We start from the raw sequence: 15,052 nt of genomic DNA on the forward strand, positions 1-15,052 counted from the left end.
GCTGTGCAGTATTAACTTGCTGATGAAATAAACCAGGCTCCCATAAAATGAAATTAATCTAGCATCACTGATAATTATGCCATCACTTTCTCCTAATGTTGTTAGCAGTTACGGCTTTCACTGTTTGCGCTCATTAACTGGTGTCTGAAAGTAGTTTCTTAACACAGTAGGTTTCTTCAATTTTGTGCATTGGTATTGCATTTACTCATATCCAACTGAGCACTTTTGTGCTAGTAACAGCTAAGAGGATCATCATTAGTCAATTATGTTTGCAGATGGCATACAATCAGTCAGGCTTCCCAGAACCGATAGGCTTCTTTATCATTTATCAGCAGCATCCTACAGTATATCCTCCTGTTTTTCCACTCAACTTTAACCACCTAAAGTCCTGGATTACTTAGTCATTCATCCTAAAGACTCAATAAAGACTGCAGTAAAAATTATAATATATTAAACAATGACTCCATATTTGTACATGATCATTACTGTATACTCTATATAATGTACCACACAGACTGGACCTCTGTGAGTCTTCTGTAATTGGAAGAACATTATGAAAGATGTGTGTGATAGCAACAGTGCGCAAACAAAAAAATGGCTTTGACTGATTTTCACCTCAGACAGCAGTATTCAAAATACACTACACCTCCCACCTCCCACTAAACAAACTCAACAGTGGCTTAGCAAATCCTGTGCAGTTGTTCTCAACTGCATAGGATTTCTCACTGCCTTTTGTCCATCACGCTTTGTCATGCTCAGTATTTTAGAGCAGAGGTTTCCAACCACCATGACTCCGATTGGTTCCTGCCTGTGGGTCATTTGTTACTTGCTCTTTAACACAAGGCAGTAAAATAAAACTATCAAGAAACAAGCTTTCTGGGCAGCTCAGACTCACTAATGTGCCTCAATATCTTCAAATGCTGACCAATCCAACATGTTTTCTGAGGGATTTTTGAGAGGAGAGGAAACAGGAAGCTCCATGATCAAAACTACCGAAACAAACATGAATGCCCAGAGGTTGAAGTATAACTTGCTGCTACTGTAGATCAATACACTAAACTTGACAGTTGTGTAAAAGTGTACAAGTACACTGCCTGGTCTTTTTTCAAATCTTTTGGTGAGCCTGTGCTCACTGTAGCCTCAGATTCCTGTTCTTGGCTGACTGGAGTGGAACCCAACATGGTCTTCTGCTGTTGTAGCCCTTCCACCTCAAAGTTCAGCCTATTGTTAATTATGAGATGCTTTTATCCTCATCTTGTTTGTAAAGTGTGGTTATTTGAGTTACTGTAGCATTCCTGTCAGCTTAAAGCAGTCTGGCAATTCTCCTCTGCCCTCTCTCATCAACAAGGCATTTCTGGCTGTGGAACTGATGCTAATTGGATCTTTTTTTTTATTTGTTTGTTTTTCACAGCATGCAGTGTAAACTCTTGAAACTGTTGTGCATGAAAATCCCAGGAAGTCTGAAATTTCTGATATACTCAAATCAGCCTGTCTGGCACCAACAACTGCTGTCAAAGTCATTGAGTTCACATTTTCCCCCATTGTGATGTTTGATGTGAACATTAACTGAAGCTCTTGACCTGTATCTGCATGATTTTATGCATTGTACTGCTGCCACATGATTGGCTGATTATGTACAAATTAATTGTATGAATGTGCAGATGTACATGTTCCTAATAAAGTGGATGGTGAGTGTACATCAACTGTATATTGTGTAATTGTTAAAGTCTTCACTTCAGTTCACTTCTTTGGAAGTCATATAACAAGTACAGTATACTTTCTAATAAAAGACTGCTCAAAAATGTCATATTGCAAACTGAAGTCAACAAAATTCTATGTCCGAACTCAAGTTTTTGTGTCAAAATTCACTAACGTCTTTCAGAATAAGCCTTTATAAATGTTTGTCAGTTGTCATAATAGGTATATGCATCTGTTATGTAGTCAAGTATTACTCGTTGTTTTGCAATTCGTGCCTAATGTTCATTCAGCAATGGTAAATAGCATATGCAGTAAAACAGAACAAAGATCTGCAGCACAAAAGCTGGCAGGGTTGAATTAATCATGTTTCCTGTGCACGCAGGCTCCACTGGGAAATGCAGCTCCAGATCTGTATGCTCTCTGAACTTGGTGATCTCTCAAAAAAAGGGATTAAATACTAAACCCTACCTATTTCCCCACAAACACTCCTTTGAACTGAATCCTAAATGTGCATGAATTTTAGTCTGGTCACTTCTTACCACTTTTCCTTAAATCAGGCTTTTTACACAAGCAGGGCTGTGCATGCGAGCAGGAGTAAATTATAGCTTTAACACAGACAATACAAGCAGGGGGAGGACAGGATGAGGAGGTGATAACTCCTGCTGTAAAGCCATCATGGTGACTGACCATGAGTCCTTAGCACCTATAGTGGTGTGTGTGTGTGTGTGTGTGTGTGTGTGCGTGTATATATGTCTGTCTGTTTTGGTTGAAGCAGATATGCTGGGATGGTGGGATACTTTGGGGATAAATGGCAAAAGAAATCCGCTCCGATCACAAGGCTAAAGAGAGAGAGGGAGTCAAGTTTGGATTTTAAATAGATTTAGGAGGAAAATTAGGATTCATTTCCAGGATCTCAGGCATAGTGCAGGAATAAGTGGCCAAAGGCTTTTTTAGTCAATTTTTGTATATTTTATCTCAGTTTCTATTTTAGTTCATTGTACTTTAACTCTTCTTTTTATGTGATATATTTGCTCATTAAATTTGAATCACTGCTGCATAAAATATAATAAAATGTATTATTATATTATTAATTGCAAATGTCCTCACAATTACATGCATGCACCCATCACCCAAACAAATGCACACATAAGCATTACATATTATAGAAAATGGACTTTTCCAGCACTTTTCAGTCTTTTGTGAGAGATGTATTTAAAACAGGGATCTGGGTAAATAGATTTCCTTAATCCTCCCTGAGAAGGCAAAGGCTGCTTGACACTGATTGCATTCTTGGCACAGTTGACAAGGGCATCGTCCTCTTGCCCTGGGGAGACAGAAAACAGCCTTCAGAAACATCTGATAACAACAATTAATCCAGTACTGCGGGCGCCAGCAGCCCCTCCACGAGCCCGTGCTTATGAAGGCATAACCCCATCTCTGTACCAAAGCGCTTTTGACTATTAAAGAGTCACTGGGTTCTTTGGAAATGGTTTGTCAAATAAATAGGAAGAAATTTACATCTGCTGGATATGAAATTCAAAGACTTGTACTTGCACAGAGAACTGATAACTATTTCTAATCAAACCATTTACTTAATTTTCATTAATTCATTTTATAATACAGATATCTCTTGAGATAGAATCATAGTTGACACAGTACATATGTATATGTGGCCACCGAGAAAGTACACACATGACCAACAAATACTATTTGGTCCTTTTATTCCAATTAACTGTTTAAGAAATTGTTTCTCTTTATGTGGAAGGAGTATCATAAAAAAAAAAATACAGAGCAAAAAAATTCTCGCTCTGATGGCCAATTTACATCACTAAATAAAAGCAAATATAATGTGCAAATCGAAAACAATCTGTCTTGGTGGTGTGCAGTATAAAAGAAAATCAAACAGTAAAACACACGTAACAATAATACGGCAGCGACAATTCTAAAAGAATAACACATAACGTGTCTTAGAATTCCATTAACAATGAGACTAGAATACCACTCAAAATAAAATATTTTAAATGTCAGTGTGGATTCTACTCACTTCTGAAGCGTGTATTATTCTCTACACACACTGATATGGCCAATCACACTATGAGAACTTGCCTCACTCGCACATGCTACAAGAACAATAACCTGATATTAGTGTAACCTCACTCATTTTACACAATCTTATTTCAGAGTAAACACTTAAATCTATGAACAGTTTCCAAACATCACCTTTGAGGCATTTAGAATGAATACATTTGGTAGTCAAACTGACCTGATAAGTTTGCTCGGCTCACTGTGCCAACGCCCGCACAGCCACATAATCCTGTGTCAGCATCCAAATCACTACGGACATAGATTGACATCCAATGCAATATACATATGAACAGGAAATTCACAGTTTCATCAAAACATTTTACATTGATTTGTCAATGGATGATGTCTGATTATTCACCTGTAAGTCACTACACACGGAGCATATTAATGCCTTTAACTATCACCTGGTTACATTCTCCACTACATCAGAGTAAGCTCAGTTTCAATATTTGTGAAACTGCTGCAGGACCTGTAGAAGTACAGTCCAGAACAGACTTGGGCTCACGATGCATATTAGAATGCTGTCCAGCATTTGGCCTCTCGCTCCTGCGTGGTGCAGCAACAGGGAGACCTACCACGCTAGGAGCTGCATACATCATTTTCTCAGAGGCCCTAGCAGGCTCAGATATACTATTGGCATGGTCAGAATCCACCGATTCTTTAGTCAGTACAGCATCAGTCTTTGAGCCTAAGCCTTGTGGGCAGGGAGGCCAGGGGCCTAGATCCAGAACTGTATCCCTATGAGAACTCTCCTCCATCAAGACTACACCCTCATCCGAATCCTCCGACTCCACTACCTTGGAGGGGTTAGACTTATCTTCTGGAGTCTTATGCATTCTCCTGGTTGCAGGAGTAGGAGGATTCACACAAAGCCTTGAGTCAAGTCTGTTAACCCTCTTGTCAGGGTTTCGCCCTCCAAAGGATCCACTGTGTGTGTTGCCAATAATCTCTACTACCCAATAGACCATTGGCCTCCAAGCATCCTGGATTTTGTTACGGCATAATGGCCTGTTTCTCAGGTACACCAGTGCGCTGACTTCAATCGTAGGACAATAAATTCTGTCTTTCTGCAAGGTTATACACTCAGCAGCCTTCTGTTCAGAATATTCCTTTGCTCTGGTGTGTGCATCACTCAGACGTCTTTGGTGGACTCCTAACCAGTCATGTTTTTTTCCAAAGCCTGCTCTTGCCCCAGTAGGACATCCACTGGCAAGTGGGGATTAACACCAAACAATAGATAATATGGGGAGGGGAATACCCAGTTGTCACATGAGGTGTCACATTTTATGCATAAACCAATTCTGATAGGTACTCCAGCCACTGGCATTTCTTTTCCAGAGGCAGCGTGCCAACAGGTCATAGTGTCCAGTTAAACTGCTCACATTGAGCTTTAACAGTGGAATGGTAAAGTGTGGTGTAGCTCTTCTTCACATCATAGAGCTTACAAAGTTCATTTTTGACTTTACTTTCAAAGTTATGGCCCTGAACTGTCGCTCTGGAACACCATACTTCATTGCCTAAGCAACACTTTAGCTGTAGTATCTGCCTTTTTATTTTGGGGTGGGGGATGCCTGAGTGAATTTTGTAAAGATGTCTGTGACAACAAGAACATTCTCATGACCATCTAATGCAGGTTCCAGCACAGTGAAATCTACTGCGTTTACTTCCAGGAGCCTAGAAGCTAAGAGTGATTTCGTGAGGTGATGGACCTTTGGTTGGGGCACCTTGGTTAACACACAGCGCTGACAATCTTTGATCCACTGAGCAACATCCTTGTGCATACTTACCCAAAAGTATCTGCCCCTCAACAAGTGCAAGGTGCGTTCAATGCCTTGAAGGCCCATTGAATTATGTACACATTGCAGAACTGGCTTCTTTAAGCTGGAAGGTAACAAGAGTGGATAACATTCTTCATCTCTGACATCCTCAACCACATCATACAGTAAACCCCTGCGCTCCATGATACTATCCCACCGCTTTATAACAGGGACTGAACAGGTTTAGGCAGAACTTTCCGTTCCTTGCCATGAGGTCTTCTCTTTTGCTCCCACAACCTTCCGAATACACTAAGCATAGAATCCAGATTGCCACACACCCATCATACTTGGCATCCTCTAAGGCAGGCTTGGGATCCCTGCAAATGGCTGCTTAGAGAGTGAATCAGCTACTACATTTCGATACCCCGGACAGTACTGTACATCAAAATCAAAGAGGAACAGCTGTGAAATCCATCTTTGCTCAAACGCCCACAAACTTGGCTGTTTTCAAATGGTACAATGGATTGTTGTCAGTTATCACAATAAACTTGGAACCCAACAAATATCCCTTTTCAGCAATTGCCCACTTAGGAGCAAAGAGCTTAAGTTTCACGCTGCTGTAGTTCCTATCAATTTTTTTCCACATTTCTTAGTCATCTACTCTTAAAGGCAATCACACACTTTGTATCTCCTTGTTGCTGATGTAAAACAGCACCTGGCCCCTGGCTGCTGGCATCTGCAACTACAATAAAAGGTTTTGTAAAGTCTGCGAAAGCCTAAGATAGGTGCACTTGTAAGCTTATCTTTGAGCGTGTTAAAAGCAGCTTGACATTCTTCAGTCCATAAACATTGCATCCTCTGCTAGGACTTCCGGTGTTCCGACATGAATTCACCATATCATACAAGGGTCCGGCTATTTTGGAGAACCCCTGAATGAATCATCTATAGTAACTGCAAAAACCAAGGAACGATCTCATATCCTTCAGTTTAGATGAAACCGGCCACTGCTTTACAGCAGCTACTTTCTGAGCCTGTGCCTTCTGGGTCTGTGCCGATACCATTCGCAGCTATCTGCTGCCATAAGAACACAACCTCTGTCTGAAGAAAGTGACATTTCTCCAATTTGACCTTGAGGCCAGTCTCTTGCAGCCGCTTCAGCACCTTGTCTAGCCTTGCCAAGTGCTCCTGGAATGTTGAGGAATACACTAAGATATCATCTAGGTAGACTAGCAAAATCTGAAAGACCAGATCGTTCATTGTGGCTTGCATTAAACTCTGGAAGGTCACGGGTCCATTGCTGACCCTGAATGGCATCTGTACATATTCATACAACCCGAAAGGAGTTGAAAAAGCTATTTTGTCTCCTTCCTCCATGGCCACCTGATGATAACCGCTTACTAGATCGATCATGGAGAAGTATTGTGCTCCCCGCAGAGCATCAAAGCTCTCAATTATACTCGGTAAGGGAAATGCATCGCTTTTGGTTTTTTGATTTAGTTTCTGCTAATCTACACATAGCCTGATGCTGCCATCTACCTTATGTACCAGCACTATGGGTGAAGCATAGGTGCTGTTGCTCTCTTGTATGACCCCTTTCCGTAACAACTTGGAGATATGTTCATTTCACAGTACCGATTGGGTGGAGTTCGACAATAGGGCTGTGTAACAGGCTCATCACCAGATAAATTGATTTCATATTTGACCTTATCCGTGTAACCAAGGTGTTCATCCTCTATGACAAAGATATCAATGTACTTTGTCAATAGCGACCTGAACTGGGCTTGCTTGTCCTCACTCCCACCAACATCAATCTTATCCAAGACTGCCTGTACACTGTTTGTACTGTGCTTGACCTTCACATCTAGATTCACTTGTTCAATGTCAGCTGAAATCCACCAAAATTTTACTTCACAATGCTGCGAACTGTCCACAAACTCAACCTTGGATAGGATATCCAGTCGAGTCCTAGGTGAGAGCCATCTGTCCTCCTGAGAAAGATTGAAAACCTCAATAGGTATACAAGGACTGTGTGCATCAATGAGTGTGGGGATGACTACCAGGGGCTCTAACAACATAGGACTTCCAGCCCCAACATCCCTATTAAACACTTTTGCCATGATAGCCACTACAGACTCAGCAAGTATGTACTCTGTCCATTTATACAAGCAACATATTTCTTGTCAATAGTACATGTCTATGCCTTCTGGAAAACATCCCTCCAATCAGAATCCAATTTTCCACCTAATGTAGTATCAAATTCGGGATGGACCAGCTGCCTACAATGACTGATTACATTCGTGCCTATGATACATGGCACCATTTTTTTCAGGGCTAGAAATGTCTTTAACAACTAAGAAGCCAAGGAAGGCATCGTGATTCCCATGGCCTCAATCTCTAGGTAGCCAAGATAGGGTATGTCAAGCCTGTTGGCAGCCGTGAGCTTCAGCCAACCAGTGGTAGACAGCATATCGTCATCTTCACCGCACAAATGGTTCCATAAATCCTGCTTAGTTATTGTGCTCACCTGACTACCAGTGTCCAACAGGCACTGGGTGGTGAAACCACAAACTGAAAGCTCAAGCAGAGGACACGTACCAACAGCACATTGCATCAACTGGTCATAAGATGGCAGTGCATCTTTTGAGTCAGTATGTCTCCCCCAAATTGCTTGACTCACAACATTTTGGGGCTCCTGTTTCCCAGAAAGTAAGAGGGGACAGGCATGGCTGTTGTAGTGCTTTGTTTCTGAGAACAATTCTTTTCCACATATCCAGTGATTTGACACTTGATGCATATTGATAGCCCATCCTACAGTATTTACCCCTGTGCTACCACTCCGTGCAGCAAGGTTTTTCACTGCTTGTGTTAGCTCAGTAATTGCTGTGCCTTGCTAGGCTTCCTCTTTAAGTATATCTTCTAAGGTGACATCCTTTTGTTCCTGCACCTAGAGGCCTGAACAATATGCTAAGCTACTACTACATCATGACTTAATTGTTTTTTTGTACTTGCCAGGGGCTGCCCTAGTAACCACAGTTGTGCTTCATCCTGCACAGCAATCATCGTACACCTAGGGTTGTCTCATACAAATTTATGAAGTTCCCTCTGAAGAAAAGGATCCTGGACCCCCTCTATGAACTGATCCCTTAACGCCATGTTCTCATCAGCTACAGCATCAGAGGAACATTTTAGAGCCAAACTGAAAGCTTGTACCAGGGCATGAGAGAACTCTCTAATGCTTTCCCCTTCTAGTTGTTTGTGACTATAGAAACTGTGTAGGAGCTGAGGTGTACTACGTTTGTCTCTAAACGCTCCCTGAGGTATGCAAACAAGTCACTAATCCCGTCATCCATTACACTACGTAGACATACCTCTTCCAGGGCTGCCCCTTTTAATAGAGACATGACAAAATCTTATTAGTCATGGTCAGACTGATGCCTAGCACGCAGCACCCATTCAAATTCCTCTACAAAATCATCGACAGACCTGCCATCTTTCTCAATATCACCACAATATGGTGAGATGTGCCTTTCCCTTGGGACAAAAACATAAGACCTCTGATTCAATGCAGAAATTGCTGCCATTGCTTGACCATGTTTGCTTTGCAACTCCCTAATTTGTTCTGGCAACTTAGTTTCAATATGATCATTGTCTGTTTCTGACATTGTGGGAACTCAAGCCCTTAAAAGTCTCTACAAGAAGCTCTAAAAGGACAAACGCATAACGTCCTCTCGATCTGACATAATAGTCACCATACAGTCTGTCTTAGCCTCATCTCAGCTGAAATCTAGCTGGGTCTCTGCGGTCTCTGATTCACGAAGACCTACCTCTTTCCTTGCGCAGCACCAGGTGCTCCTCTCTGCCTCACATTATCTTCCTGCACCTTGACTTACTCGCACGTGCTACACGAAAAATAACCTGATATTATCTTCACTTCACTCATTTTACACGATCTTATTTTATGAGTAAACACATACAAATAGAAAACTGAATAAAAAAAGAAATCCATGAACAGTTAACAAATATCACCTCTGAGACATTTAGAAGTAATAGGTTTGGTAGAAACAGTTTGCATGATACAGGACATAGGAAAAGGTCAGGGGTAAAGGTGGGGTTTAACGTTCATACCCTTTCCTATAACTTCATTTGTTTGGGTTTGGACAAAATACAACCATATTACCCTTGGCTGAAGGGTTGCAAGTGTATAGTGTATTATGTTATGGGATCTATGTCATTTGATTAGCCATAGTTGATATATTACTCAACTATTCAATAATCTTTGCCAAAGTCCCTCTTGTAAAGTCTATCCACTCGGCAGCCATCTTGGCTACCTTCCCGGGCAGTTATGTTCAGTCACACAACACCATGTTCCTATCTAACTGAATGTGGAGAGAGAGCCATAAACCTGAAATGGATCAACAAGATGACGTTTCATAAATGCATTTCAAATAGCTGTTAAAATCTGACAAATTAATATAAATGATGTGTGGTCTTTGGCTCCAGTAACACAAAAAAGAAGATTTTTTTAGCTTGACTAACCAGACCAAAGTGCAGTGCAAGAATCAGATAGGCCATGTGTTGTGTGCTAAAGTCCTACCTCTGAAGATGTTTAGTTCTTTTTACTGAGAGGGTGGATTTATGCAATACAGCCACCATTGAACACATTGAACACTGCACTGAAAGTAGTGGGTTGTCTCGGCCTATACACACTACCAAGCAGATCCACCTTCCATAGTGACACCCCTCATCGCCCCCCATTCACATTACCCCCCCTCCCCCCTCCCCCACCCCAATCTCTGTGTCACAGAATGGCTGCTATGCAGCAATAGATAAAGTATAATTAACTACTGAGTATACATTTAACTAATAGTTTAGTTTATCACTGGTTATTACACTGCCAATGAACTGATAAATAGGTATGCTCATGGAAACTTATTCACAGTAGGTGAGTTGTGTTCATTAGGCTAATGATCTTTTAATTAAGCAAATGATCTGTTAATGAAGGTAACAATCTGTTTATTAAACTACTGATCATTAGCAACATTTTCATCAGGTCTTTCAGCGTATTAGGGCAACTGAAGGTGATGTGTAGCCGACAGAAAATGTACAGAAATACACAAGAATGACTTCCTACAGGGTTGCACAATAGAGCAAATATGTTTTCTTTAGATCAGCACTTTAATTAACAGACCTTTAGCTTAAGTAACACTAAACCATTAATATTAGTAAGTTACCATCTTTTTTCCATCCATTTTATTAATTAATAAATACAGTTGATTAATTAATATGAAACAAAAAGTTGACTAATATAAATTATGGCTAATCAGTAGCTTTTTTAAACAGCGTAATCAATTAGAACCTTAATGTGGAGTGTTACTGATGCTGCATTAGCATTTGAGGTATGGAAATATTACCTTAATATTAATGAAACCAAATGCAATAAGGATCAAAGAATAGGTCATGCTAGTAAAGCTGATCTTCATGGGGCATCTGACCAAAACTCCAGTAAAGATGCATTTCAGTCAGTGAAAACAAGGTACACCATAGGAACAAAGAAGATACACAGGATCTGGTGAAGAGCACCCTCTGCCCCGTTACCCCTATTCATTACTGGATCAAATGTTATCCCAGTTGAGTCATTCACATTTCGTGGAACCATAATTTCTCCAGATTTTAATTAGGAGGCCAACTCTGACTCCATCGTTAAGATAGTTCAGCAGAGGATAAAAAATTGACCTAATTTAACCAAAAGCACTAATTACACAGTTTTATTTCTTCACCTGCTCATTAACTGTGTTTATTTGTTCAACCACCATGCAGTGTGTGACCTGTTCAGCAGAGTTGATCATGGGTTGCAGTCAGCACACCTTCATGGACTACAATAACAAAAGAAAACAGTCAAGATCATTTCCAAGAGAGAGAGATATTTTCTTCCTTCAAACTACAGTCTTGCTCATTATAAAACTACAAAAACTATTTCCGAAATACTGCATTACACATGCATGGCACATTATTATTCTTCATGGTCAACTGCAAGTACTTGTAGAGTTTTAATATGCTAAGGTTTGCACATACAGCATATACTGTATTCTGTACATACTGTTTTAATATGATATATTATATATATTTTGATCACTTATCAAGTGATATCTTGAACAGAAATATCAAAGGTTAAAATGTGAAAAGTGCCGTAAAGTGGCATCACCTTGCTAGCATGTCTGTGAGTTTGTTAAGATCAATTTGATCATGATAGTGCGAAAATTAAGAGGCCTACCTACACTGTACTCTGTGGCCAAAAGTTTGTGGACACCTGACATCCCATTCCAAAAGCATGGGCATTCATTTTGAATTGTTCTCCCTTTGCTGCTATAACAGCCTCCATTGGCTTCTTGGAAGGCTTTCCACTAGATTTTGGAATGTACCTATGGGGATTTGTGCCCATTCAGTCACAAGAGCACAAGAGGTTGAGCACTAATGCCTGGCAAGAAGGCCTGGTGTACATCCCAAAGGTTCAGTACTGTTGAGGTCAGGGCTCTGTGAAGGACACTCGAGTTCTTCCACTACAACATTGGCAAAGCATGTCTTCATGGAACTCACTTGTGGCTAATGGTAAATATTGGTTATTTATAGGATATTTTACTTCTGATTAACTCGTTATCAGGCTATATATCGTTAGTCACGCATACTATGACCAGCAAAGTTACAGTGACTGAATGATGTTTTCAGTCAAAGTGGCATAGTGGCTATAAAACTTCTAATAGTTTTAAATAAGTAATACATTTTTAAGAAAACATGACATTCACTTAATTTCAGTTAAAAACACTGAGTACATTTTCACTTTTAATTGAGTTAGATTTTGACACATTATCTATACCTTCACTTAAGTATAATTTCTCAGCACTTTTTCCATCCCTGCATGTACCACATTACAAAGCCACCATTAAAAGGACTGTGTCACTGTCCAATTTCCTACAGACTGCACTGCATATAATGTCTGAGGGTTTTATAGAGCATAATATAATAATAGTACCTTACTGAGGGTACTATTTTTTATTTAATTATTGAAAGATAGTATGCTCAAGTGATTATGTTAACTTGATTTGTGAAAATATGTTAGCATATGATGTTCACACAAAACATGCCATCAGGAACACAGCAGCAATGCAGCACTATGGAGTGATCTGGCCTTGAACAGCAAGGGTTTAATTCATTTTATCCATCTTTCACATGAAAGCCATGGCTGAGAACCCCAGTGGAGCTCCACTGCCAAGCATCTCATTAAGCAGAGTGCAGAACCAGTTTCACAGAGGCACTGCAGTGTCAACCTCCCTGTAACTATTAGAGTGTGAAGTCAATGTACTGGTATACTTTACCATATTGCCTAAGTCTATGTTACACAAGGCATTTGGTAAACCAGACCGACAGCTGAAGGGGAACCTTTGTACAATCTGGCAATCTATGGCAGTGCGCTTCCTATTTTTTCTTCAGTTAGAGCAATTATCATTGCCCGGGGTGCCACATGCAATTTACAGCTAGTGCTTGATCTGACAGGCTCACAAAGACTAGGGCTCAACGTTGTAAACGTAAAGAGGATAGATGGAAGAAAAAGTGTGTTACATATGATCAAAAGGTGCTAGACTGCCTGGACTATCAAATGGAGAAAGCCTCTTAAGAGCTGGGCTAATTTCTTGCTTTCTGCCTTTGCTCTTTGCCAAGGAGCTTTTGCATCCAGTGAGACCATTGTACCGGAAATCAACAGCATTCGAAAGAGGTTTATGAAAATGATGGTTTTCCCCACAAGGGCTAATATATGGAATGTTTAACAGAGAAAATTTTAAGAAAAATCACCTACAGATTCCAACCTGTAATGCTCAGGGATGCTACATAGCAGCAAATGAAATACAACAACACTTTTGTAAAACAAAAGTGAATAACTGCCAGCTTATTCTCCAGCCGGGAGTTTTGTCTCTTGTGAACAGAGGTTCATGGTTATTATTTTTCATTGCCTTTCAAAACTAAAGTGGTTCCCCAGATTCAGTGGGAATCGCAGGTCAGAGTTCACCACTGATGGTTTTCCAGTGAGTTGCGCTTGTCAGTTATTACAGATAGAGGTTATGTTTTGTCTCTTCTGGAGGCGTGTGTGGATCTCTCTAACTGCTGAATTCATGTATTTGTTAAATAAAAACCCCAACAGCAGCCCTTAAAGCAATACATTTGGATATGTATAATTAGCAGTTGAAAACAAGCACCACTTATATCATCCAATTAGCTTTCGAGACAGTTGAGTGTTTATTGCCGTGAGCACTGTGTACTTTAAAGCCATTGGTTAATTCTGGGAGATTAATTAGACGATTCTAATAAAATCAATGTTGCATCACAGGATATTAAAAAGCATGATGTCTCAGAATGTGTATAGATGTATTAAACCTAAGGCCCCAAGGGAGGAGGAAGGGAAATGGTGTGTCTTCTTAAAAATGTCTTTTAACATCCTCTGTGACTGGAAAAGTCATTAGTCATGTCTGTTTACTTTTATCTACCATGGTCTTCAAGGACGCAACATTTGGCAAATCAGGGTGGCAGATAAAAAGGGACAGTAATCTTTTTTATTTCTTTGCCCAACTGAACCGTCGTGCCATTCAGATTGATCCCAGGCTCCAAGCATATGATTGAGATTTCAGTGTACATGTTTGATATTTCTCAATGCTTGGCCAATTGTCCCTGCAGTCAGCAGGAGCTATCAGAATCAATTTAGCGTTGGTGTGCTTGGCATGCACTATGATCAATAAAAGAGAGAAACTCATTAATGAGGGAATTGGGGGACTGGAATATGGGATATGAGTCTGGCCTTTAAAGATAATGAACTCAGCCATTGCTGGATCTGCGTCTGGAACAGAATGAAAACATTGGTGCACTGGTACACAAGTAGGCGCTCAGATGAAACTTCAGCAATCGCCTGTTTGCAGTCGTGTTTTTGAAACTTGGTCATCTCTACCAAACAATCACTGCCTATTCATTATTTGTATCAAGCTCTTTCAAAGCATCAATATTGCAATCAACAGTGCAGTGGCCTTTGATTGCATACTTTCTATTCAACACTTACATCTGACAAAGCAAAGACAAGAATGCAGGACTGAACAGTTCAGCGCATGGCCTTCAGAGTGCCAGGAGCCAATGGCTGATGAAGTGCACTGCTGTGTTTCAGTTACAAAACATACATAAATATAAAAGGATGTAAAAAAAAAAAAACAAGTTGAACTAGAAAATTGGTCCAACATATGGCTACATTGTTTTACAAGTGAATTGAAAAGGAAAACTGATATTGCCACTGAAAATCATTTGTATAGTGTTACAAAAATGTTGGATTAAGACATATGATAGTTACGCAGCATTTTAGTGACACGTGTATCCCCATGCTGCATGAAAAAAATTTGGGAAAAAGATTTGAGGACACAATTAATGTACTATAGATAAATAATGGAAGACCAATTCTTCAACAAATAAACACAGTGAAGAAA

The sequence above is a fragment of the Pangasianodon hypophthalmus genome, chromosome 18 (assembly GCF_027358585.1).
Source record: "Pangasianodon hypophthalmus isolate fPanHyp1 chromosome 18, fPanHyp1.pri, whole genome shotgun sequence".
In the NCBI taxonomy this organism is placed as follows: Eukaryota; Metazoa; Chordata; class Actinopteri; order Siluriformes; family Pangasiidae; genus Pangasianodon; species Pangasianodon hypophthalmus.